The sequence below is a fragment of the Schistocerca cancellata genome, chromosome 3 (genome assembly GCF_023864275.1).
Source record: "Schistocerca cancellata isolate TAMUIC-IGC-003103 chromosome 3, iqSchCanc2.1, whole genome shotgun sequence".
Classification (NCBI taxonomy): domain Eukaryota; kingdom Metazoa; phylum Arthropoda; class Insecta; order Orthoptera; family Acrididae; genus Schistocerca; species Schistocerca cancellata.
The window spans coordinates 340,070,071-340,096,760 of NC_064628.1; the positions used below are offsets into that span (position 1 = coordinate 340,070,071).

Genomic DNA, 26,690 nt, shown 5'->3' on the forward strand with positions numbered 1-26,690 from the left:
AATCTGCTTAATGTATTCATCTCTTGGTCTCCCCCTACGATTTTTACCCTCCACGCTGCTCTCCAATACGAAATTGGTGATCCCTTGATGCCTCAGAACATGTCCTAGCAACCGGTCCCTTCTTCTTGTCAAGTTGTGCCACAAACTCCTCTTCTCCCCGATTCTATTCAATACCCCCGCATTAGTTATGTGATCTACCCATCTAATCTTCAGCATTCTTCTGTAGCACCACATTTCGAAAGCTTCCATTCTCTTCTTGTCCAAACTATTTACCGTCCATGGTTCTAATGGTTCAAATGGCTCTGAGCACTATGGGACTTAACATCTATGGTCATCAGTCCCCTAGAACTTAGAACTACTTAAACCTAACTAACCTAAGGACATCACACAACACCCCGCCATCACGAGGCAGAGAAAATCCCTGACCCCGCTGGGAATTGAACCCGGGAACCCGGGCGTGGGAAGCGAGAACGCTACCGCACGACCACGAGATGTGGGGTACCGTCCATGTTTCACTTCCATACATGGCTACACTCCATACAAATACTTTCAGAAATGACTTCCTGACACTTAAATCAATACTCGATGTTAACAAATTTCTCTTCTTCAGAAACGCTTTCCTTGCCATTGCCAGTCTACATTTTATATCCTCTCTACTTCGACCATCATCAGTTATTTTGCCCCCCAAATAGCAAAACTCCTTTACTACTTTAAGTGTCTCATTTCCTAATCTAATACCCTCAACATCACCCGACTTAATTCGACTACATTCCATTATCCTCGTTTTGCTTTTGTAGATGTTCATCTTATATCCTCCCTTCAAGACACCATCCATTCCGTTCAACTGCTCTTGCAAGTCCTTTGCTGTCTCTGACAGAATTACAATGTCATCGGCGAACCTCAAAGTTTTTATTTCTTCTCCATGGATTTTAATACCTATTCCGAATTTTTCTTTTGTTTCCTTTACTGCTTGCTCAATATACTGATTGAATAACATCGGGGAGAGGCTACAACCCTGTCTTACTCCCTTCTCAACCACTGCTTCCCTTTCATGTCCCTCGACTCTTATAATTGCCATCTGGTTTCTGTACAAATTGTAAATAGCCTTTCGCTCCCTGTATTTTACCCCTGCCACCTTTAGAATTTGAAAGAGAGTATTCCAGTCAACATTGTCAAAAGCTTTCTCTAAATCTACAAATGCTAGAAACGTAGGTTTGCCTTTCCTTAATCTCTCTTCTAAGATAAGTCGTAAGGTCAGTATTGCCTCACGTGTTCCAGTATTTCTACGGAATCCAAACTGATCTTCCCCGAGGTCGGCTTCTACTAGTTTTTCCATTCGTCAGTATGGAGCACGTTATCATGATTTCATACGGGATATTCTACCTGTGCTGCTAGAACATTTGCCTTTACAAGTACGACACAACATGTGGTTCTTGCCGATGGAGCTCCTGCACATTTCAGTCGAAGTGTTCGTATGCTTCTCATCAACAGATTCGGTGACCGATGGATTGGTAGAGGCCGACCAATTCCATGGCCTCCACCCTCTTGACTTTCATTTATGGGGGCATTTGGAAGCTCTTGTCTGCGCAACCCCGGTACCAAATGTAGAGACTCTTCGTGCTCGTATTGTGGACGGCTGTGATACAATACGCCATTCTCCAGGGCTGCATCAGCATCAGGGATTCCATGCGCCTGAGGGCGGATGCATGTATCCTCGCTAACGGAGGACATTTTGAACATTTCGTGTAACAAAGTGTTTGAAGTCTCACTGGTACGTTCTGTTGCTGTGTGTTTCCATTCCATGATTAATGTGATTTGAAGAGAAGTAATAAAATGAACTCTAACATGGAAAGTAAGCGTTTCCGGACACATGTCCACATAACATATTTTCTTTCTTTGTGTGTGAGGAATGTTTCCTGAAAGTTTGGCTGTACCTTTTTGTAACACCCTGTATAGCGCGATGAGAGTGTTTCCGCGCATTCGTCCGAGTCACGGTGGCAAAAGGGCCACTCCGTCCGGCGTCAGTGCTCTCGCTAGTGGAACTGCGAAGATCAGCTGTCTTCAGCATTGCCACTCGCCACGGTCATCGGAGTATTCTGGCGTCTTTGACTGGAGCAAATCTCGTAGATGACGGGATTCCAAGCATTATCCAGTTGGTAGCCGCTGTCACAGTTCATTAGATTTTCCGCAGTGCGTATTTCAACGAATTCTTTTATAATGTAGTCCCAAAAAAGATGTTGCTATGGCTAAAATTAATGCTTTGTCGTAATTCATTGAATGTCCGTTGGAGATTTAATGTTCCACAATTGAAGACTTTCTGGATTGCAGAAGTCGAATGCAATGTTTATGTTCCGTGCAGCGTTCTTCCACTGTGCCCGTTGTTTGTCTATATAGGACGTACCACACTGGCAAGGTATTTTGTAAATTCCCGCCTACTGAAATAGCAAATTATCCATCACTTAGACAGTGGTCTTAGTGGGCGGAAAATCACTTTCACCTGAAAATTCCTAAGGATTCTTGCTATTTTGAAGGAAATATTTCCAACGAATGGAAGAAAAGCTAGGGACTTTGCTGGCCCGTTCTCCTCTTTATCCACTTCCCGGTTCTTGGTTTTAGCTGAGAAGACCCCATTAATTTGCCAGGTAGAGTACCAATTGTCACTGTATACTGTCTTTAAATGTGCAAGCTCTTTAGGCAAACTATCTGCGTTCTGCGTCCGACACTATATGGGCTCTGTGTACAAGGAGTTTGAGCACAGTCATGGTTTGCGATGCTGATGGCAACTTGAAGAGTGCAATTACAAATCAGTGTGAGTGGGCTTATGATAAACAAAATCTTTCAGAGATCCGTCACTCTTCCGTCCAACAAAAACATCCAGGAATGGGAGACAACCATCTTTCTCTAATTCCGTAGTAAATCGGATGTTCTCATGAATGAAGGTAAGATGATGTAACAACTCCGTTAACTTATCTTCCCCGTGCCGCCACACTATGAAAGTATCATCCATATATCTCCAAAAAACTGTTGGTCTAAGAACCGCTGGTTCAAATGCTCTTTACTCAAAATCATCAAAAAAAAAAAAAAAAAGAAAAGAAAACAAGAGAAGACAAGGGGCTGTCCTTGCCAACGCCGTCAGTGTGTTCAAAATAGCCTGGGTTAAGCATAAAATGGGTTGAGGAAAGAGCGTGCGGAAAAAAAGCAGTGATACCCGCCTGTAACTGTTTACTAATTAGTGCCAAGGAATCAGCAAGAGGTACTTTTGTAAAAAGAGATACCACATCGAAACTCACTAAAACATCCGAACTATTGAAGTGGACAGCCTCCATCTGTTGATAAAATCGGCTTAGATTCGTATATGACGTGGACATTTGCCTACCAAATAGTCTCAGCGAGAAAGCTACTTTATTTAAAAAAAACATTTTGATGCAATTGAGATAACTCGGTAGAAGTAAGACGTCAAAATACTTCTATGCAAGTGGTTAGTTTCACCTACAATATAATATTTTCATCACTGCTAATTAATAAAAACATCGAAAAAACGCACCGGTAACTTTCCAGATACTTTACCTTGATAAAAACACACTTCCAGCTCTGTAATCTGTTAATACAATGCATTATTTAGATATACGTATTAATCACCCTCTGTTTTTGGAATTTTTGTAGTGATTTTTGTTTTGGCATATTTTTAATTCTTCTAACCTCATTTCCAGCATTATCAATCAATATATTACAAATATTTCATGGGAACTGAACCATTTGGCCGTGTAATTTAACACTATTATTTGGATAATAACCAGTAACTGAAACAAGAACCTTATACTTAGTAATTTATCAACTTACAAAAGAAAGATAGAATCTCAGTAAACTCAAACTCAAAATCATAGTAACTAGCAAAATCATTATAATTAAAATTAGCAAATTGGAACCAACGATCTCAAAGAATACTTCGTGTGAGTACTCTTTGAGACTCGTGAGCAATGGCTAAGGAAAATTTGATCCATTGTCACTACGTTACGAGAGTTAGCCGAAGCTGGTCAGACTTGTTTGAATACTCGTATATGTATGCGCGGTTAGATTGTTTTTCGAGGATTGATAATTGCGATGTACTACGGCGCAGTGAATCGAAGCATTGACTTCAACTATAACATCGTTTAGAATTCAGATGGAGGACTACCTTATATTAGACTGAAGTGAACTTTTTAATTAGGTAACTCGAACTCAACTCTAGTTAGGCACTGAACAGTGACAGGCAATTAACTTCATTCATAACTGCAAATGGACTCTGGAACTTAACGATAGTCTTAAAGCAGACAATTTATGAATCCCACCACCACGTGGGAAAGCTTCTTCCTCACAGCCTTGTTAGGAAGTTATGGTTATTGTGAAATAAACCACCCTTTCGTGCCAATTTACACATTTGTGGTTCCAAATTACAAAATTGTTTAGAGACATAACTGTGACATTTTGCGTGCTGCGATAATGTTTGACTGAAGCGCTTGGCGCATATATAGAAACTCTTTGACGTTAGGAAGCAATCGCAATATTACGACTTATTAGAGATTTGAAGTTACAACCAAACTATGGGGAGGTTGGTGTCGGTGGAACTAAATTGAACTTATCATTAATATTTTTATAGCAACTGTTAAATCATCGAATATAAACGAGTTAATTACGACGAGTAGCGTAATATTTGTCACAACTGGTGAAGTAACTATCACGCACACGTCGAGAGTTCAGTTCAGCACTGTTTTTTGTAACGTCGTCTTTACCTACATTACTGGCCATTAAAACTGCTACACCAAGAAGAAATGCAGATGATAAACGAGTATTAATTGGACAAATATATTATACTAGAACTGACATGTGATTACATTTTCACGCAATTTAGGTGCATAGATCCTGAGAAATCAGTACCCAGAACAACCACGTCTGGCCGTAATAACGGTCATGATACTCCTGGGCATTGAGTCGAACAGAGCTTGGATGGCGTGTACAGGTACAGCTGCCCATGCAGTTTCAACACGATACCACAGTTCATTAAGAGTAGTGACTGGCGTATTGTGACGAGCCAGTTGCTCGGCGACCATTGACCTGACGTTTTCAATTGGTGAGAGATCTGGAGAATGTGCTGGCCAGGGCAACAGTCGAACATTTTCTGTATCCAGAAAGACCCGTACAGGACCTGCAACATGCGGTCGTACATTATCTTGCTGAAATGTAGGGTTTCGCAGGGATCGAATGAAGGGTAGAGCAATGGGTCGTAATACATCTGCAATGTAACGACCTCTGTTCAAAGTGCCGTCAATGCGAACAAGAGGTGAACGAGACGTGTAACCAATGGCACCACATATCATCACGCCGGGTGATACGCCAGTATGGCGATGACGAATACACGCTTCCAATGTGCGTTCACCGCGATGTCGCCAAACACGGATGCGACCATCATGATGCTGTAAACAGAACCTGGATTCATCCGAGAAAATGACGTTTTGCCATTCGTGTACCCAGGTTCGTCGTTGAGTACACCATCACAGGCGCTCCTGTCTGTGATGCAGCGTCAAGGGTAACAGCAGCCATGGTCTCCGAACTGATAGTCCATGCTGCCGCAAACGTCGTCGAACTGTTCGTGCAGATGGTTGTTGTCCTGCAAACGTTCCCATCTGTTGACTCAGTGATCGAGACGTGGCTGCAATATCCATTACAGCTATGCGGATAAGATGCCTGTCATCTCGACTGCTAGTGATACGAGGCCGTTGGGATCCAGCACGGCGTTCCGTATTACCCTCCTGAACCCAACGATTCCATATTATGCTAAGAGTCGTTGGACCTCAACCAACGTGAGCAGCAATGTCGCGATACGATAAACTGCAATCGCGATAGGCTACAATCCGACCTTTATCAAAGTCGGGAACGTGATGGTACACATTTATCCTCCTTACACGAGGCATCACAACAATGTTTCACCAGGCAACGCCGGTCAACTGCTGTTTGTGTACGAGAAATCGGTTGGAAACGTTCCTCACGTCAGCACGTTGTAGTTGTCGCCACCTTGTGTGAATGCTCTGAAATGCTAATCAGTTGCATATCACAGCATCTTCTTCCTGTCGGTTAAATTTCGCGTCTGTAGCACGTCATCTTCCTGGTGTAGCAATTTTAATGGCCAGTAGTGTAATAACAGTAATACCGATTTCGCCGAGTTTTAGCCAGGGCCGATCAATACTAATCTATCAACTACCAACTACTAAAACCGGTGACATTACAGCCGCGAGTGTAACCAAATTATATCTTGACCCACCGATCTTGCTTAAAAGTGACTTTTAGAGTCGTTTGAAACTGTATAAATGATGATTTGATTTAGAAGGCATTCTGTAATTCTGGTGTATTGCTTGGTTGACACCATATGAATATATTTGTTTCATGAATAAAATAAGCAGTTGCGTATGTGTTTATTTCTGACATTTTGAGTACTTTTGCTGCGCTTGTCTTTGCTCACTCTTTATTCCCTGGTAGCGAAATTTCGTGACTCGGAGCCGTCTGTCAGATGCCCTGAGCGGAGAGAGCGTGATTTTCGCGGCAAATTTGTGTCTCGTGTTTCGCGGCGCTGCCGTCGTCGCCGCTGCTCTCAGCAACTGCGGGACGCCCTGGAAGGCGCAATTTGTCCCCCGCTGCTTCGTCCCGCTCCGCCCAGCTATTCAGACCCAGGCGACGCGTCGGCTAACAGTTGCCTCTCTTCCCGGTGGGATCTCGCCGGCGCTGCGGCGTCGTGAGAACTGTTCGAGTGTTCCCGCTGGAGACGAAGCCGTATCGTCGCCTCGGCGAGGTGTTGTTATTACGGTTACGAAGTCTTTCGCGATACAGTCCTTGGATAAAAACTTCTCGGATGAAATCACAAGCTTTGGATGGTTGCCACTCTCAAGGTCGTCAGCGAGCAGGTCTGACTATCGTGAAACTGGAGCGGTCCCCACTTTCATGCCCAGAGGACGCCGTCTGATTGGCTAGATGGCGCATGCCACGTCCATGGATTATACTGAGGCTTCCTGTCCAGCGATGATTGCAGTGGTAACACTTACATCAGGCGATAAACTATGAAAAATCTTCCTCTGTGCTCTCTCCTTATCAAGTTCACGCCTTCATGCGTTGCTAGGTGCATAGTCGGCGTTTGTATTAAAGTTGTTGTCACACAGTCGAATTCCCACTGCTTCCGTAAAGATGCAGTTCCACTAGTTCAATGTGTTGGCTAGAATTTTTGTATATTAAAAATAATATCGTGTCTATTTAACAAGGTGTTTCAATAAGTAGCGTAATATTACGTTAGAAAAAAGATAATTTGGATTAGTACTTTTTTCGTCTTACCATCTTGTTGCATCACAGCTCAGCAGCGCCAATTTATCACGGTTTATTCGCACACAGGCAGGCAAAATCAGCACAACGTCGGATGATATTTATGATTATTAACTTATACAGTCAGATGGCACCACAGTTTTCGTTTCGAAATTCAGCACTGGAAACGTAATGTTCGAGGGTCGTCCAATAAGTAGTGCCCCTCATTAAAAAAAAAAAAAGTCCTGTCACAGCCACCGCTCCAGACATGCTGCATCGTGCGGATGCCATTATTCGTGCCAATGTGCGCATCACAACTCGACATTTGGCTCTACAGTTGTCGGTCAGCATTGGAAGAGGGTCTGCAGTGATTGGCACTCTGGGATATACAAAGAGGTTCGGTTGGACATCATTCCCTCATCCACCCTACAGTCCAAATCTAAACCTTCGGCCTTCGATCTCTTTGGGCCACTTAAAGATTCTCTACGGCGAACACACTTCGAAGATGACGACAGTGTTAGTCATGCAGTGAAAACATGGCTACACCTACAGGACAAGAGCTTTTACCAGCAGGGAAACATGCTATCCACAACTAGTACAGCCATAAAATGTGATGGAGACTAAATAGAAAAACAGGCCAGGGACAAGACATGTTGATGTATATTGTCACCAAATTCTGACTCTGAACAATAAATAAGTTCTGAGAAAAAAATATGGGGAATTACTTATTGAACGACCCTCTTATTAATTAAGAAAGTCTTTCACAGTTACTAATATGCATAATTTTAGGTGTAACGTGAATGTTTAGCGTTTATCTTGTCTGTACACAGGGTGATTTAGCTACGCCTACCTTACGGGTTTTATGCAATTCGCAACACCTTCAAACACACATGCAGTATTTACATATTCTATTACTCGCTATGCACAAACTATTAGTCTTGCAGAAAAAAATGAAGATTTAATGTAGTTAATTTTGACAGTGGGTTACGTTTTCGCTAGAGGTTGTAGTTTTCGAATTGTTCATGAGAAACGTACAAAAATGACCTTCAAACACGTTTTTCTTGAATAGCTCTAAAACCGTGTCTCCAGCGAAAATGTATCCCAGTAAAAAATTTAACTACATTAAATTTCCTACAAAAACACTCCGTTCATTTTTTCGGTACTAGTATCTGTGCGAAGCGAGTAAGAGGGTATGAAAATTTTGCAAATAGTTTCTGAAGGTGTTGTGGGCTGCTTAAAACCTATGAGTAGGGGCAGTAAATCACCCTGCATGTACACCGCCAGTGATTGTGAAATGCTTGGAAGAGGGTGCATTTCATTTTTCCATGTATAACAGTTTGCTCCCGTTGCATTCAGGGATCGTGCGTGGCAAGAATCACGGCTTGTATGAGCCTGTGGAACTTATTGATGGATTCTGCAGTGTCTGTTTGGTAGAGAAATTTCGTCTTTGTGATCTATTTCACAGCTATGGATGTAGTACAAGGTTTTTAAGCAGATAGGCAGCTTTCAAGACAAATAAAAATAGTGGAACATCATAATTTGGGCATTCTTTGATAATTATTTTTGTTTTCATGGCCCTCATGGGAGCGCTGTTTAAGAGATTTAGGAACATTAAGAGGGTTCTACTGGAATACGATTGTTTAAATCTGCTGAAAATGCCATCGTGATTTGTGCCTTACCTCAGGTTATGCCATTTCAGATTTCTATTCATTTATGTGCTACCTGCTAAACAAGCCGCTCTTCATAACTTACTTGCGTATCCTCTTTGTCCATGTTAGTGCGACCTGAGATTGAATCCATGTACTTTTGCAGACAGTAACAGAGTTTTGAACACTTTGAAAGTATTCTAATACTTTTTTGAATCACACCAGTATTCAATCTTATTTTTCAGTAGAACATTGGACTGAACAACAACATAAACTTTTCATCCATAAAACCTCAGCTCAGGACTGAAGGGGCTATACAAAATGACCTATTCGTAACTCCATACGGGATGACATACTCGTAACTCTTTAATCGTTTGGACAATGGTATCGTCTCTCGTATGATGGATACTTTTGTACATCAACACCCAGTCGCCAATTTTTACATTGGCTCATCTTCGTAGATGGTCGTGGAAGGCGCTGAATTACTGAGCTGGGGTCCATTTTCTATCCTCGGCATACTAAGGCAGGTTCGTAACTGTTTGTGTAGATGACTACAACAAGTGCTCGACGAAGGCGAAAATGGGTCCTTTTGGAGTAGAGGCGAAATTCTCTCTAATTCTGCAGTACACCCACATTTTGCTGATGTATAATCCTCGAAATGAGCACATTAACATTATCACTTGTTGTTGTTGTGGTCTTCAGTCCTGAGACTGGTTTGATGCAGCTCTCCATGCTACCCTATCCTGTGCACGCTTCTTCATCTCCCAGTACTTACTGCAATCTACATCCTTCTGAATCTGCTTAGTGTATTCATCTCTTGGTCTCCCTCTACGATTTTTACCCTCCACGCTGCCCTCCAATACTAAATTGGTGATCCCTTGATGCCTCAGAACATGTCCTACCAACTGGTCCCTTCTTCTTGTCAAGTTGTGCCACAAACTCCTCTTCTCCCCGATTACATTCAATACCCCCGCATTAGTTATGTGATCTACCCATCTAATCTTCAGCATTCTTCTGAAGCACCACATTTCGAAAGCTTCTATTCTCTTCTTGTCCAGATTATTTATCGTCCATGTTTCACTTCCATACATGGCTACACTCCATACAAATACTTTCAGAAACGACTTCCTGACATTTAAATCTATACTCGATGTTAACATTGCCAGTCTAGATTTTATATCCTCTCTATTTCGACCATCATCAGTTATTTTGCTCCCCAAATAGCAAAACTCCTTTACTACTTTAAGCGTCTCATATCCTAATCTAATTCCCTCAGCATCACCCGACTTAATTCGATTACATTCCATTATCCTCGTTTTGCTTATGTTGATGTTCATCTTATATCCTCCTTTCAAGACACTGTCCATTCCGTTCAACTGCTGTTGCAAGTCCTTTGCTGTCTCTAGCAGAATTACAATGTCATCGGCGAACCTCAAAGTTTTTATTTCTTCTCCATGGATTTTAATACCTACTCCGAATTTTTCTTTTGGTTTCCTTTACTGCTTGCTCAATATACAGATTGGATAATATCGGGGATAGGCTACAACCCTGTCTTACTCCCTCCCAACCACTGCTTCCCTTTCATGCCCCTCGACTCTTATAACTGCCATCTGTACAAATTGTAAATAGTCTTTTGCTCCCTGTATTTTACCCTTGCCACCTTTAGAATTTGAAAGAGAGTATTCCAGTCAACACTGTCAAAAGCTTTCTCTAAGTCTACAAATGCTAGAAACGTAGGTTTGCCTTTCCTTAATCTCTCTTCTAAGACTTAATCTCTCTTCTAAGATAAGTCGTAAGGTCAGTATTGCCTCACGTGTTCCAATATTTCTACGGAATCCAAACTGATCTTCCCCGAGGTCGGCTTCTACCAGGTTTTCCATTCGTCTGTAAAGAATTCGCGTTAGTATTTTGCAGCTGTGACTTATTAAACTGATAGTTCGGTAATTTTCACATCTGTCAACACCTGCTTTCTTTGGGATTGGAATTATTATATTCTTCTTGAAGTCGGAGGGTATTTCGCCTGTCTCATACATCTTGCTCACGAGATGGTAGAGTTTTGTCTGGACTGGCTCGCCCCAGGCCGTCAGTAGTTCTAATGGAATGTTGTCTACTCCCGGGGCCTTGTTTCGACTCAGGTCTTTCAATGCTTAGTGTACTAATTATTACTCATGGGGATGACGAGTAAACGTTGGAAATAACAGTCAAGTCTGGTTGCCTAGGAGCAGGGTGTCTCTTGGTGACTACGTTGGGGAAAATGTATAAAACAGACAGAAATTAGTTGCTACATCAATTAATCATAAATAACAACGTGCAAATTTTGTGTTGCGCCCATTACAAGCTGAGCAGTGCCTCCTTAAAATCCCTGAGAGATGCTGGAAAAGAGAAAGGGAATGGAGCAGAGGGGTGGAACTGGAAGGGAGGGGAAAGATTAGAGGACGCCTGCTCTGCGAGGAGCACACGCTTAATTAGCTCACGACAGCCCGGCAGAGCGAAAGAATGGACGCAGGGCAGGGATGAAACGTCTGCGGCGCTGGAGGGGGAGAGAGACGGAATCGGAGGGACGGAAACAGGAGCAAGGCGGAAAAATCCCGTCTTACTGGGAAAGACATCAAGTAAGGGACAAAGGGACGCGCGATCAAAGGCGCGGGCAGATGTGCGGAGAGCACGTGCGGCGAGGAGCAACGGCGAGGGAGCTCGCAGCGTCTTAATGTCCAGCCACAGGCAGGCAGGTGCACGCGGAATCGCGAGGAACGAGTATGGCAACTATAATGATGCAACGAAAATAAAACCGAAATATCCTTTGAACATGTTTCGGTACGTGTGGTAGTAGTTGTTTTTCTCGCATAAAAATATCAAATGGCACCAGTTTCATGACGTTGGTAGCACGTCGTAACTGACGCAGTCTCATAGAGTGTGTGTGTGGTTTGGGAACTTACGGGCGCCCAACGGCGAGGTTATCAGCGCCCTGACATCGATGAAAGTCGGCCGGTGTGGCCCTGCGGTTCTAGGCGCTTCAGTCTGGAACTGCGTGACCGCTACGGTCGCAGGTTCGAATCCTGTCATTAGGTTAGTTAGGTTTAAGTAGTTCTAAGTTCTAGGGGACTGATGACCACAGATGTTAAGTCCCATAATGCTCATAGCCATTTGAACCATTTTTGAACATCGATGAAAACAAACGAATGCGGATAAGAACGAAAACTGTTGTCCACGCATGCACACGAAACGACCACACAATGACTATCGCACAGGCACTCTCCTATGCATTATAACCAATGTGGAGGCAAGATAGTTAATCAAGAAATTAAAACAGAGGGAAAACAAAACAGAAAAGGGCAAAGAGAACAGTACAGGGAAATGAGACTGGCTGACCACTTACAAAAACATTTGGGTGAGCCAGCCACCCCGTTCACACATTAAAAATATCTCCCCAAAATCTTGTTAAAATGTGGGACACTTCACACAACTTTAAAACCCAAACCACATTCGTTTCAGCATTGCATAAAATAGACTGCAGATCCGCTGCAGTCCGCTGGTCGGCAAATAAAATGCAGTCCAATAAAATGTGGTGCACCGTGATATGCACGCCACAAGCACCACACATCGGAGGGTCCTGTCGCCGGAATAAAAATCCATGTGTCATAGGGCTGTGGCCGATGCGAAGACGAGTAAGGATGATCTCGTCCCGTCGACGTGGCTGGAAAGAAGTACGCCACGGCCGAGTTGTGGGCTTAGATTCTGAACAATTAACGATAGTAAAATTTAGTACGTACTGAGCTGCAGTCACAGGTAAGCTAAAATATGGTAACAAAACTCGCACTCTTAATTTGTGCTTGTGTAATCTAAATATTGTAGCCAGCTATGAATACTTTAACTGAACTTTGAAATTAAAGCAGTGAAATGGAATGATATTACTTTAATGCTGACGTTTGAATTTCAACGACACTCGGATTCATTCCGGAAAAGGAAGGGACCCTGCTTGGTAATGCAATTGGGACAATGAGCAACAAAGGTTCATGCTATCGTGTTGAGGCTGCATGGGCAGCTGTACCTGTACACGCCATCAAAGCTTTGTTTTACTCAATGCCTCGACGTATCAAGGCCGTTATTACGGCCAGATGTGGTTGTTCTTGGTACTGATTTCTCAGGATCTATGCACCCAAACTGCGTGAAAATGTAATCACATGTCAGTTCTAGTATAATATATTTGTCCACTGAATACCCGTTTATCATCTGCATTTGTACTTGGTGTAGCAATTTTAATGGCCAGTAGTCTATATTCCCTTAAGGAGGAGACGTTTTAATTTAAAGTTGCATGCCCAGTGTCAGCCAATAACTACGATACTGCAGTGGCTGTATTATTCAGAAGTACGAAGCAACTTCCCTTCGGGCATGCATGTAGCTACCGCAGTGGCTGTTCCTGTGGGTATGCACACATGCATTGTACTTCTGAACAACACAGGCATTGCAACATCGTATCTTCAGACTTTCACGTTCTGAATTTCTTCGTGAATTCCAACACCTTGCCACCTAATAGTGATTCTCCGTCCTTGGACCAATGTATTCACTACATTAGCACCCAAACAATTTATGTTGAAATGAATCAGATCCACTATGGAGGCCGAGACCAAATGAGGATTACCTTTTCTTGACGTCATGCTGAAGTGAAAAGCTCATGGCTCCCTCGTCTACGGTGCGTAACGGACAAAAACGCACGCTGACCTGTTGTTGCACGCAGGCAGCTTTCCATCACCCTAGGCCAGTGGGTCCCAACAGGTGGTCCGCGGACCCCCAGGGGTCAGCGAGCTATGCCAGAGGGGTCCGCAAGATGCTATTAGAATAAAAACTAGTTAAAATATTTTTCGTATGATAACAGATTTTTTGTTTTGTTTTGGCTGCTTCCTGCATGAGCACAGCTTTAGCGAACGCTAACTTCCGCGTCTAGCGTCTTCCTAGAGTCAACTGACACTAACACACTCTAGTTCAAAACTAGAATTAGGTAGAGGCAAATAGTTTTGCTGTATGCCGTTAGACTGCACGCGCTGCCTCTTTGCAGCTGATTTTTCAATAATGAATATGTCAATGTTTTTTCTAAATACCAAAAATAGAAAACGTATAAAAAGACTCTTAATTCTGCTTTTTTAGGTACTTGATACTGTGATATGACAAGGTACCAATCATGCTCGATGAGGGGCTCCTCGAGAAAATTTTGTTGCGAACCCCTGCTCTAGGCAGATGAATGGGTTACTAGCAACCCTATTAGACAAAGCGCGCATCATCTCAGATACAGAGAGTCTGCCCCAGAAACTGGAACACCTCAGAAATATGTTCCGAAAAAAAAAAAATGGTTACTCGGTATGGCAGATTAGGCGCGCTCTCCGACCCACCACTACAGCAGAATATCTGAAGACAGAAGAAGTTTCGGAGGAAGAGGTGGCCACCCCCTTTATACGGTACATCGGCGAGCTATCAGGAAAAGTCGGACGCGTACTGAAAATCTTTTGCCCACCCAATAAAACGTGGGCAAGACATGTTCGACAAACTGTGCGCAACGTCGAAGATCGATACCGAGAACACCAGCGGCATCCTTGATTAATGTATACCAACGAGTCGGCGGTCGCAGAGCACTGCTTGTCCCAAACTCATGCAATGGAATACGACCGTGCCGGGGTTTTAGCACGAACTTCGAAACAACTAACAAATATTGGGACTGCGTTGTTAGAGAAGCATTCGAAATACGCACCAGTGAGAATCTCATTAGCCGAGGCTGCGGCTACAATCTCAACAAAGCTTGGGCTTCAGAACTGGGTCTAATTAACAAGACACTAATTAAACAAGACGATCTGGCGGCCAGAGCGGACAGAGAAGCTACACCTACGCTACCACAGACGCCAACGTCATCGCCTACGCGGCCGCCGACGCGCGCAGTCAGGCGCGGACCGCTTAGAGAACGGCTCGAGTGGGGAGGGTATATATCCCGGCCGTCGCCGCCAGGCGGTCAGTTCATCAACGTGCGTAACGATGGAGATTTGTCTGATCGACGAAATGTTGTGCCCATGTGACACCATGAATTGGTAGTACACCAGGGAACTATTCTCAACAAGTTTTACTTGACACGATATAACACGAAAATGTTTTGTTGCAAAGTGGCAGCTCATGCATGAGCTTAGAGGTTCGATCGTCGGTATATATCTGTAAATATCGATTTTCAGTACTAATATAAGCCGGCCGCAGTGACTGAGCGGTTCTAGGCGCTTCAGTCCGCAACCGCGCTGCTGCTACAGTTGCAAGTTCGAATCCTGCTTCGGGTATGGATGTATATAATGTCCTTACGATACTTTAAGTAGTTCTAAGTCTAGGGGACTGATGACCTCAGATGTTAAGTCCCATAGTGCTTAGACCCATTTTAACCATTTACTAATAGAATCATCTAATATTCTTATGGGGGAAAAATAAAACTGCTTCAGAAAATGTTTCTCGCACCTTAAGAGAGGCAACCCAGCATATATCAAGGTACAATAATGTTGGCTTGCCTTTCCACATCTACATCTACATACATACTCCGCAATCCGCCATACGGTGCGTGGCTGAGGGTACCTCGTACCACAACTAGCATCTTCTCTCCCTGTTCCACTCCCAAACAGAACGAGGGAAAACTGACTGCCTATATGCCTCTGTACGAGCCCTAATCTCTCTTATCTTATCTTTGTGGTCTTTCCGCGAAATATAAGTTGGCAGCAGTAAAATTGTACTGCAGTCAGCCTCAAATGCTGGTTCTCTAAATTTCCTCAGTAGCGATTCACGAAAAGCACGTCTCCTTTCCTTTAGAGACTCCCACCCGTGTTCCTGAAGCATTTCCGTAACACTCGCGTGATGATCAAACCTACCAGTAACAAATCTAGCAGCCCGCCTCTGAATTGTTTCTATGTCCTCCCTCAATGCGACCTGATAGGGATCCCAAACGCTCGAGCAGTACTCAAGAATAGGTCGTATTAGTGTTTTACAAATGAACCACATCTTCCAAAAATTCTACCAATGAACCAAAGACGACTATCCGCCTACCCCGCAACTGACATACATGCTTGTCCCACTTCATAACGCTCTGCAATGTTACGCCCAAATATTTAATCGACGTGACTGTGTCAAGCGCTACACTACTAATGGAGTATTCAAACATTACGGGATTCTTTCTTACGCTACCTGCAATCTACTGCCTGAAAATAAGGGAAGCACCCAGAAGACATGGTCGGATTTCAATGTAACTTCGTACACAAGCAAACTATTGGCATGTATGTAAGTTACAATTCTCTGTGACCGGTAGAACAACAGCCAGAGTGCACTGGTGTTGTTCATGTTTTATGTTACGATACCTGACAGAGCACTCCAGGGTCGTGAATAACGTCAGATGTCCAGTGATCACTGTGGAGAACATGCCGATGCCTTGTATTCGTATGAGACAGTATTATCAGCATCTGACAAAGTTTGAAAGGGGCAGCATTGCGAGCCTCCTTTTGGCTGGCTGATCGAATGGTGCAATATCCAGATTTGTGAGGCTACATATGTGACAATGGATCGATGTTGGACTGAATGAGAACATGAGGACAGGCATACTCGCCATCAAGGTTACGGTCGACAATGTCTCACCATGACATCGTAGGATCGTCGTACTGTGCACCAACGCATGGTAAGCTCTTCACATCTGCGCCTGCCATCCAAGCACAAGTAATCGACACTCTGCAACAAACTGTGTCATCCCGCACCATTGGTCGGAGACAGGCAGCAACTGGACTAAGTAATTACCGTCCCATGCGTAGCTCGCTGTAAAAGGCACAACAAAAACAGCGATGACTCGCTATTCAGCACAACCATGAATCACCATCGTCGTTGAGTAGGTGGATACCTGGTGAGAGATCTCATTCTTTTAACGGTTTGGAGAGGAACAGCGGTGATGCTCGTGGCCTCGAGGTGTTGGGAGCGGTCGTGTACGGCTTCAGATCATGGATCGTAGTGTTTGAGAGAATCCTGGCGGCAAAACGGTATGTCACCAACATCTTGTGACATCATGGGTTTGCTTTCATTCGACACTTTAGTGGTGGCGTTTTCAGCAGGACAATGCTCTTTCACGCACGGCACGTGTTTATGAACTGCCTGCTACGCGTTGCGGTACTCTCGTGGTCAGCCAAGATATCAAGGACCAGTTAAACGCAGTCGCGGGCGACCTTGTCTCGGGAGAGAATGCAACGACTTCATGGCAAGCTTCTCAATCGAATCGCTGGATAAATGCGGGCCATATGGGACGCAACGTCATACTGGTAAGTGAGCCCATTCTGCCAACTTCTTTGTAAATTTCAGTCGGTTTTGTAATTATTGAAATAAGATCACAACCTGAAACTTCCTGGCAGATTAAAACTGTGTGCCGGAGCGAGACTCGAACTCGGGACCTTTGCCTTTCGCGGGCAAGTGCTCTACCAACTGAGCTACCCAAGCACACCTCAGCCAGTAAATTTTCTTCCAGTTTCTTCCACCCCCCCTTCCCCCCCTTCTGAATGCGCACGTTGTTTGTCAGATAGTGTATTTTCCGGTTTCAAAAATGGTTCAAATGGCTCTAAGCACTATGGGACTTAACATCTGCGGTCATCAGTCCCTTAACTAACCTAAGGACATCACACACATCCATGCCGGAGGCGGGATTTGAACCTGCGACCGTAGCAGCAGCGCGATTCCGGACTGAAGCGCCTAGAACCGCTCGGTCACAGCGGCCGGCGTATTTTCCGGGACTCTTTTCTTTTTACCATCCTGTGAAAGGATTTCTAGTTTCCAACAAATGTCCTTTCAGTAACAAGTAAGTATTTTTGTTTACAGAAATCATCAGTTTTTTGCGTTCACACGATTGCTAAACGATGCTTAGAGCTGCGTTGTGCTTTTGGACTGTCTGAGCTATAGATTTTACACTCCTGGAAATGGAAAAAAGAACACATTGACACCGGTGTGTCAGACCCACCATACTTGCTCCGGACACTGCGAGAGGGCTGTACAAGCAATGATCACACGCACGGCACAGCGGACACACCAGGAACCGCGGTGTTGGCCGTCGAATGGCGCTAGCTGCGCAGCATTTGTGCACCGCCGCCGTCAGTGTCAGCCAGTTTGCCGTGGCATACGGAGCTCCATCGCAGTCTTTAACACTGGTAGCATGCCGCGACAGCGTGGACGTGAACCGTATGTGCAGTTGACGGACTTTGAGCGAGGGCGTATAGTGGGCATGCGGGAGGCCGGGTGGACGTACCGCCGAATTGCTCAACACGTGGGGCGTGAGGTCTCCACAGTACATTGATGTTGTCGCCAGTGGTCGGCGGAAGGTGCACGTGCCCGTCGACCTGGGACCGGACCGCAGCGACGCACGGATGCACGCCAAGACCGTAGGATCCTACGCAGTGCCGTAGGGGACCGCACCGCCACTTCCCAGCAAATTAGGGACACTGTTGCTCCTCGGGTATCGGCGAGGACCATTCGCAACCGTCTCCATGAAGCTGGGCTACGGTCCCGCACACAGTTACGCCGTCTTCCGCTCACGCCCCAACATCGTGCAGCCTGCCTCCAGTGGTGTCGCGACAGGCGTGAATGGAGGGACGAATGGAGACGTGTCGTCTTCAGCGATGAGAGTCGCTTCTGCCTTGGTGCCAATGATGGTCGTATGCGTGTTGGCGCCGTGCAGGTGAGCGCCACAATCAGGACTGCATACGACCGAGGCACACAGGGCCAACACCCGGCATCATGGTGTGGGGAGCGATCTCCTACACTGGCCATACACCACTGGTGATCGTCGAGGGGACACTGAATAGTGCACGGTACATCCAAACCGTCATCGAACCCATCGTTCTACCATTCCTAGACCGGCAAGGGAACTTGCTGTTCCAACAGGACAATGCACGTCTGCATGTATCCCGTGCCACCCAACGTGCTCTAGAAGGTGTAAGTCAACTACCCTGGCCAGCAAGATCTCCGGATCTGTCCCCCATTGAGCATGTTCGGGACTGGATGAAGCGTCGTCTCACGCGGTCTGTACGTCCAGCACGAACGCTGGTCCAACTGAGGCGCCAGGTGGAAATGGCATGGCAAGCCGTTCCACAGGACTACATCCAGCATCTCTACGATCGTCTCCATGGGAGAATAGCAGCCTGCATTGCTGCGAAAGGTGGATATACACTGTACTAGTGCCGATATTGTGCATGCTCTGTTGCCTGTGTCTATGTGCCTGTGGTTCTGTCAGTGTGATCATGTGATGTATCTGACCCCAGGAATGTGTCAATAAAGTTTCCCCTTCCTGGGACAATGAATTCACGGTGTTCTTATTTCAATTTACAGGAGTGTATTTTAATTACTTTGAGATATCGTCCGCGTATACAACAACATTAGCGATCATTGCACACTATTTCCGATAATGGTTCGGTGCCTATATCAGTGTGAACACTGGGTCATATAAAGACTCCTTGGGCTAATATTTGGATATCTCTTTTGAAGTTGTCTTTTGAAGAGACAATTAAACGCGAGGTAATAAACGGATGCATTCGACGGACCTTCTTGTGTGCTGAATGTACTGTATATACTGCACTTCATAAATATTATACGGGTGAGTGTATGCAGGAAAATTAACATTGATCGAAATTATAACCGATTGCGAATTTCCGAGCTTATGCCTCTCGTTGCTGACAAAGCTCCGCGGGAAATGACATTTTTCCACACGCTTACCGACACCACGAACGGAGCGAGGCGGAAATCTCATTAAACGCGCACCGACGAGCACATTCCAATTTCATGTGTATGCGTTTTTGTTTTTTTTTTGTTTTTTGAAGGCTACCGATTTACAGTTTTATTTCATACCCTCGCTAGTGTTGTCAGACGCCATATTTTATTTTAACGAATAGCGTTTAAAGAGACTTTTCAGTTACGAACATTGCAGTCGGATGTTTCTTCCCTTCTTTGGTGTGTTCAGTTTTCGATATGGTTTCCATTTTCTAACAGTATTCAGGCTGAATGTCGAAGTGGGACGTAAAGAAATAAAAGAATGGAGTGAAAAGAGAGAGAGGGAGAGAGAGAGAGAGAGAGAGAGAGAGAGAGTATGTGTGTGTGTGTGTGTGTGTGTGTGTGTGTTGAAAGGTCCTCTTAGACAAATTAATGAATGACTGTGCTGGTAAGCCCCTAGGTTATTTGATTTTAAAACAGCTGAGCAGAACTGATTTTCATACAGAGCGCTACGTGGCGTTACCAATAAAAAAAAACTAAACAGCCTATTTACAGTGTGTGTGGGTGTGTGCGAGAGAGTGCGAGAAAGAGAGAGAGAGAGAGACAGAGAGAGAGAGAGAGAAAGAGAGAGAGAGGGCGGGCTGGAGGAAACTGCATTTTTTACAGATAAGCGGATAGGGCCCTTTTATCAAATGGGCAGGACCTGAAATTCCACTTTTGATACTTAAAATGCGCGTGAACAGCCAGAGGGTAAAACTCTCCATATGTCAACACGAATTTCGGCCGTGGACAATTCATCTCGGTTAAGCTGGGAGTGAAATACGTCTCGAGTACAACGGGCTGTCCTTTTTTCCATTAGATTCGTGTTCCAGGGCCAGATCTATGCGCTTTTTGCCTTTTCACGCTTCAAAAAATGTCCGTAAAGATGTTTCAACGTGAATGAATAGTTAGAAGCCTCTAGTAAGGTAATACTGCACACATAAAACACCTACGTAAATACATTAATTTTATTTTTTTTACGTAGACTTATGTTTGATTTTCGAGTTCATCGTAATGTCCTTGACGTGACAAAAACTGTAACATGATAAACTCGCAGGGCTGAGAAGAAATCTCAGAATAAATATGTATTTAATTTTTTTTTCACAAATGACACATTATCAAATTTATCGAAATTCATTTCCAGAAAATTTCTCACAAAACATTTTCATTGACGAGAACCTAAATCATTTATATAATTGCATATTACGGTTTCGGTACATAATTTAAAAACCGCAAGAATAACAGAAAAATCCCCACCTTAAATTCAGTTCTGATCCGTAAATTCTATCAGATGTACCAATATCAATATTCCTTTGAATTCGTCTCCTACAGAATATTTATGATGATGCCAGGAAATGGTGTAGTATTTCAAAAAGCAAGAGTAAAGTTACGTTGTGCTTAACGAATACTATATTTGTTCCTAGTATTGCTTTATGAATGCTGCTACTATTTTAAAATTCTGATTGTTCACAGTAAATTTTTCAAGAGTGTAAATGTACAGCAGAGCCGTTGCTAGTTTGATTATTTTTTTTTAAAACAATGACCTGCCTCTAGACACCAGATATTATCCTTACTGTACGATGAATATTCTGCGTGTAGAATAGATCCAGAGGCGGCCGTTGTGGCCGAGCCGTTCTAGGCGCTTCAGTCCGGAACCGCGCTGCTGCTACGGTCGCAGGTTCGAATCCTGTCTCGGGCATGGATGTGTGTGATGTCCTTAGGTTTGTTAGGTTTAAGTAGTTCTAACTCTAGGGGACTGATGATCTCAGTTGTTAAGTCCCATAGTGCTTAGAGGCATTTGAACCGAATAGATCCAGAAAACTACTGCAGAAACAACTAAGAAGGGAATGGTCAGACTTGTCATGTCAAAACCTGTGTTGCTTTTTCTACCACTGTGAGTTAACATAGCAAGAAGTCTTTATGCAGAATTTTAGCTGCTGACATGACCTGGAAGTCTGTAAACAATTTTATGAAGTAAGACATTATTGTCGCATGGTTTCCGTACTGGTTCTTGTACAACCCTGACCTCTCTCGCTACGTTACACCAACGCCATCTAGGGACAAGGTGGCGTCAGATACGCGCCGCTCTCTTGCCACAGCAGTGAGAGAGTTGATTCCCCCAGTGAAAGCGATCGGATGATAAACATTCGCTGGCAAAAATGGCTGATATGTTATCTACAACATTCTTTCCAAATAGCTATGAAATAGACACAAATAAATATACTGTTTAGAACACGTCCAAATTTTATTTCTTGTAATTACCGCAAAAATGCGAAATATTGACACATTGTTCGAAACATAGGTTTATTGTGCACCAAGAACATACAAGCTAAGACGACATATGACAGCCCTGCGAATCACAGACGGTGTTAGATGTCCGTAGACAAACCTGGGCTGGTGTTAGGAATGAATCAGGCCTAGTATCACTATATTTCGAGGAGTGCCACGCGTATTTAATCAAATTCTGAAACCGTGGTGAGGAAAATGATAATGTACTACTGATTGCAGCTTGAGAATGTTGTCACGGTGATAGACAGGAAATTGCAGTGATCTGCACACAATAATTTTCTCTGTTAGTTTTCTGTAAAATGCCTTCCACTGACGGAAAAATTCCCTGTCTAAAGGTCGAATTACGTTCGTCGTGCCGGGTGGAATCTGAAGTATCTCTACTTCTTTGTCAGGGTGGGCTCGAAATACAGCTTTTAATGAATCAAACCTTTTATGACCTGCGCACGAATCTAGAAGGAGACGAGATTTGTTCCCGCAGAACGGAAGGAAAGCATGACGCATGAAAAGTGTAACGTTTTCATTTCCCATTTTTCCAGACTTCGATGCCTCTACCACAAGATTGTTTGCGTAGAACATTGTTCTTTTGACACGTGGTCCAAAACGTCCAGTTGGTTCTTGAAGACACACATATAGTTTAGGCAGCAATGAACTATCCAGACTAATTATGGGCATTATAGTGTATGAAAGGGTGAGTGCAGTCGTGGACTGCGCAATCGCCTCAATATGTTTTTCCCCTCTGAATGAAAATGTTCTTTTCGCATGCATTTCTTTTTGAAAACCTGACTGATCTGCATTGTACACGTACGATTCATTAAAACTAGCGATCTTATTTTGTGCATTCGTAAGAAAAGCTTCTAACATTTCGATTTGTGTCACTTCACTTTCCGACCTGTTTCTCGATACAAATTTTGTTATTTTTCTTGCCACAATTTTATGTGATCTTTTGAAGCGACTAATCCAACTTTGAGAAGCTGTAAATGCTTTAGCGCCTATCACGTTGTCAATCTCTAACGCCCAATCACGCAAAGTTGTATCGCTGACGCTAAATGACTGTTGCCTGGCATCGGTAAATAGCTCAAAAAGTCGCGCATTTATCTCCGTTGCGATTTCCAGTCGACTCTTACTTCGTCCAGCGACTTCCTTTTTCCATCTATACAATTCACGTTCAGAACGGACAAAGCGATGCTTATTTTGAACAGTACTGACACGTAGGCGTTTCTTACCACTTTCGTTCAACCAATAAGTCACCGCTTTTTATTTGTCTGATAAGATAATTGTAGTTGCTGGTGTTACTTTCGGAGATAATTTATGATGGTACGTGGCGCTATCACTCGAAGAGTCTTCATGAGTACAACTTTCGTCGGTGTCTTCGCCGTCTGTAGATTCACAGTCTGCAATATCGAGTGTTTCAGTTGTTTCTAGCCACATGTCTGCGCCATTTACATGCTCGTCTAGAGGTTTAACAACCATGTCGCACAACACATAGTCTTCACGCGTGCTTTCTGTTGATTGCTTCGCCGGCCGTTGTGGCCGAGCGGTTCTAGGCGCTACAGTCTGGAACCGCGCGACCGCTACGGTCGCAGGTTCGAATCCTGCCTCGGGCATGGATGTGTGTGATGTCCTTAGATTAGTTAGGTTTAAGTAGTTATATGTTCTAGGGGACTGATGACCTCAGATGTTAAGTCCCATAGTGCTCAGAGGCATTTTTTTGTTGATTGCTTCATTTGGCGTCTGTGGTATATCTCCATGGCAAGCAGCAAAACGTTTACAGGTTTCTCCATCAGCTGTGAGGGGAGATTGAATGTTCACCGTAAAGTGGCTTGCAGGGTATAGATGAACATGTACAGAAGATCTTTCACGTCTCTAACCAGTTTCAGGAAGGTATGTTTGGAAATACGTACCAGAAATTAAAAGGACGTGCATGCCACAGAAACGAATATTCGCTTCCCCTTTCCACCAAAACCGTGCAGCGATATTCATCTTTAGTGAACGCCGCGACAAGACGGCCGCACTTCCCGAGCATGCGCACAACGCTCGCGACTCGCCATTTCCAGGGGTGGCCAGCCGTCACCGCAAGCGCCAAGCAGGAAACACGGCCATGTTCATGATTTTTTTTAGGTGACTTCCAGTTCATGTCAGCAGCTACAATTTTGCATACGGACCTTTTGCACAGTTAAATAACAGTGCTAAAATAAGCAATACATGTTTCGGCATGACAAGTCTGACCATTTCCTTGTAAGTATTGCATACTGGTAAAACGTTGCTGGATTCTGGCATTCAAAAAGATGTGTAATATATGATTTTCTAACATCTACACCTAAACGTATTGCCCGCTGTGATCCTGGAAGTTGCACTTTTCTGGAAATGTTTAATGAACAAGTACAGTGGAAGTGTCCAGTGCAGCAGCTGAAAGCTGTAAGAAATCTTCCATTGACTGAATAGTCGGAAACAGAGCAGAGGTTGAATGAATGTTTCGTCAAGACTATGCAGGTCAATTTATACGCTTTCTAACTTTATTGCTATTTAGTAAATGGTGATCAGTTCCGGAAGAAGTATGAACATCTTATTACCACCGGGGATATTACTGAAAGCGCTGTAACCAAGGGATGAATGGATGAGCAAGGAATCGGCTTCACATCATTTGAAATGAATTGCAGAACAGTTCCTCATAAAGTGATGTAAAGGATCTGCGAAGAATCTAAAACGCAATCCTCTATTGAAGATTCACGATCTACGCTTCTCGAATATGCTTCCGTTAATTCAGCCATGCATAAGACTGGTGATAAATCATCAAACCATCAGACTTTCGAAAAAAGCGTGATCCACACAATTCCCAACAATGCAAGAGCCGACAAATTCGAGAAATATCGCACAGTCAGTTGCTGCAAGAATAAAACACAAAATAATGAAAAGTGGAATTGAGGATATGCTAGATGACAATCAGTTTGGCTTTAGGAAAGGTAAAGCCACCGTAGAGGCAGTGCTGACATTGTGGTTGATAATGAAAGCAACACTGAAGAAAAATAAAGAGACGTTCATAGGATTTATCGATTTGCAAAAACCATTCGATGATGTAAAGCAGAGTGAGATGTTCCAAATCCAGAGAAAATTACTGCTAAACTAGAGTGACAGGCGTATAATATACAATATGTACAAGAACCAAGAGGGGCCAGTAAGAATGGAAGACCAAGAACGAGGTGCACGGATTAAAAAGAATTTAAGACAGGAACGTAGTCTTTCACCTCAGCTGTTCAATCTATGCGTCGGACAAGAAATGACGGAAATAAAAGAAAGCTGCAAAAGTGGGATTAAAATTCTAGGTGAAAGGAATCAATGTTAAGATCCGCTGATGTCATTTCTATCCTCAGTGAAAGTGAAGGAGAATTATAGTATCTATCGAATGGAATGAACGGTCAAATGAGTACAGAATATGGACTGAGAGTAACAGAAATGATAACAGTGAGAAACTCAACATCGGGATTGATGATAAAGAAGTACACTACTGGCCATTAATATTGCTACACCACGAAGATGACGTTCTACAGACGCGAAATTTAACCGGCAGGAAGAAGATGCTGTGATATGCAAATGATTAGCTTTTCAGAGCATTCACACAAGGTTGGCGCCGGTGGTGACACCTACGACGTGCTGACATGAGGAAAGTTTCCAACCGACTTCTCATACACAAACAGCAGTTGAACGGCGTTGCCTGGTGAAACGTCGTTGTGATGCCTCGTGTACCATCACGTTTCCGACTTTGATAAAGGTCGGATTGTAGCCTATCGCGATTGCGGTTTATCGTATCGCGACATTGCTGCTCGCGTTGGTCGAGATCCAATGACTGTTAGCAGAATATGGAATCGGCGGGTTCAGGAGGGTAATAGGGAACGCCGTGCTGGATCCCAACGGCCTCGTATCACTAGCAGTCGAGATGACAGGCATCTTATCCGCATGGCTGTAACGGATCGTGCAGCCACGTCTCGATCCCTGAGTCAACAGATGGGCACGTTTGCAAGGTTCAAATGGCTCTGAGCACTATGCGACTTAACTTCTGAGGTCATTAGTCGCCTAGAACTTAGAACTAATTAAACCTAGCTAACCTAAGGACATCAAAGACATCCATGCCCGAGGCAGGATTCGAACCTGCGACCGTAGCAGTCGCTCGGTTCCAGACTGTAGCGCTTAGAACCGCACGGCCACTCCGGCCGGCCATTTGCAAGGCAACAACCATTTGCACGAACAGTTCGACGAAGTTTGCAGGAGCATGGACTGTCAGCTCGGAGACCATGGCTGCGGTTACCCTTGAGGCTGCATCACAGACAGGAGCGCCTGCGATGGTGTACTCAACGACGAACCTGGCTGCACGAATGGCAAAACGTCATTTTTTCGGATGAATCCAGGTTCTGTTTACAGCATCATGATGGTCGCATCCGTGTTTGGCAACATCGCGGTGAACGCACATTGGAAGCGTGTATTCGTCATCGCTATACTGCCGCATCACCCGGCGTGATGGTATGGGGTGCCACTGGTTACACGTCTCGATCACCTCTTGTTCGCATTGGCGGCACTTTGAACAGTGGACGTTACATTTCAGATGTGTTACGACCCGTGGCTCGATCCCTGCGAGAACCTACATTTCAGCGGGATAATGCACGA

The 26,690-nt window shown here is 44.1% G+C and overlaps 1 long non-coding RNA gene across 1 annotated transcript in view; it reads left to right on the top strand.

Moving 5' to 3' along the window:
• Positions 1–26,690, top strand: part of LOC126175033 (uncharacterized) — a 966,449-nt gene that overhangs the window by 56,002 nt on the left and 883,757 nt on the right. The gene's annotated exons all lie outside the window — the stretch shown is intronic.